The sequence below is a fragment of the Otolemur garnettii genome, unplaced genomic scaffold (assembly GCF_000181295.1).
Source record: "Otolemur garnettii isolate 467f Iridium unplaced genomic scaffold, OtoGar3 scaffold00138, whole genome shotgun sequence".
Lineage (NCBI taxonomy): Eukaryota > Metazoa > Chordata > Mammalia > Primates > Galagidae > Otolemur > Otolemur garnettii.
This window is the reverse complement of record NW_003852533.1, coordinates 1,372,363-1,373,754: the sequence shown is the minus strand read 5'-3', so window position 1 is coordinate 1,373,754 and position 1,392 is coordinate 1,372,363. Positions and strand designations below refer to the sequence as shown.

Here is a 1,392-nt window from a genome sequence, read left to right as displayed (position 1 = left end):
TTTATGCATGCTTTTGTATAACACATTTGCATCATATACTTATGCAATGAGCATTTCCCTGAGCATCCATGTTGGTACTCAAAAATTTTTGGACTGTATTACATTTCATAAAAATATTTTAATGTACAATGTGGGCATAATTTAAAATCATATTACATACGTAAACATATCACAAGCTATGTCCTCTTTATTAGCCCTTCAACAAATTACAATTATAAATGGTGAAGACCAAAAGAGTATGGTTAATACATAAGCTGGGTACAATAGACGCATACCTCACACGTATAACTAACGTACCAAATGTAAACAGAAAGGTACAACACCCCACCTTATTATTCCCATAGGCCATATCCCATAAAATTATACACAGTATTCTTCAAGGACAGCACTCAACTAATAATCATCAAATCTCCTATATTTTTCTCATTGATTATAATTTCTTATAACATTTTTCTCTGTTGATTTCCAGGAACCTGTCCTTTCCTATCAAATTCCTACCATTTCTTCAATATCCAGCTCCAATCACACTATTTCATTTTGACTAATCTTAACTTGTCTTAATAGAAATACATACTAAAAACATCTATGTAACAAAGAACCAAAAATCACTTAATCCCTGTATTATTTATTTAGCCTCACGTGCCATCTAACTTAACCAGGAGCCAAGTAACTGACATGCTCGATGAGCACTACAGAAACCATGTACTTCTTTTCTATCTCCTAGCAGAATGTCATGGACATAGTAAGCATACTCTGCTTGTTGAATGAGTACATACCTTCTTAAGACATTACCATCAACTTTCACCGATTTCATCAAGATATTCTATTAAAGACATTATGGCCTTGTGTTAAGAATTAATCTCAGAGATGTAGGATTCTCCCAGATATCAAGAAATTCATTGCGTCACGGTCGGTATTTTATATCATCCTTGCCTTGATTTATAGCAAACTATCTGTATTATCACACTATATGTATTTTCACTTGTATATACGCACAAGTTTATTAAATGATCTAGCTCTGTACTATAACATATAAAACTATGCCTTAATAAGACCTTCTTCACAAATCTTTACATTAGTCACCTATGCCAATATGACAAGTCATAGTACACAGATTTATAATTAAGGACTAAACAGACAACATAATTTTGGACCTTACCATGAGATGTTAAACAATTTACAGCTTTTAAATCATATTTTGGGTTATCGTCACATATTTGTAAATGGTCAAATAACATTAATTCACTTTAAAATGTAGAAAGCATGGCTTAGCACCTGTGGCTCAAGTGGCTAAGGTGCCAGACACATAAACCTAAGGTGGCGGGTTAGAATCCAGCCCGGGCCCACCAAACAACAATGATGGCTGCAACTCAAAAAACAGCTGGACGCTGT

The 1,392-nt window shown here is 33.9% G+C and overlaps 1 protein-coding gene across 1 annotated transcript in view; it reads right to left on the bottom strand.

The window, feature by feature from the left end:
* The window catches only part of MON2 (MON2 homolog, regulator of endosome-to-Golgi trafficking), a 111,401-nt gene that overhangs the window by 54,989 nt on the left and 55,020 nt on the right, over positions 1-1,392 (bottom strand). The gene's annotated exons all lie outside the window — the stretch shown is intronic.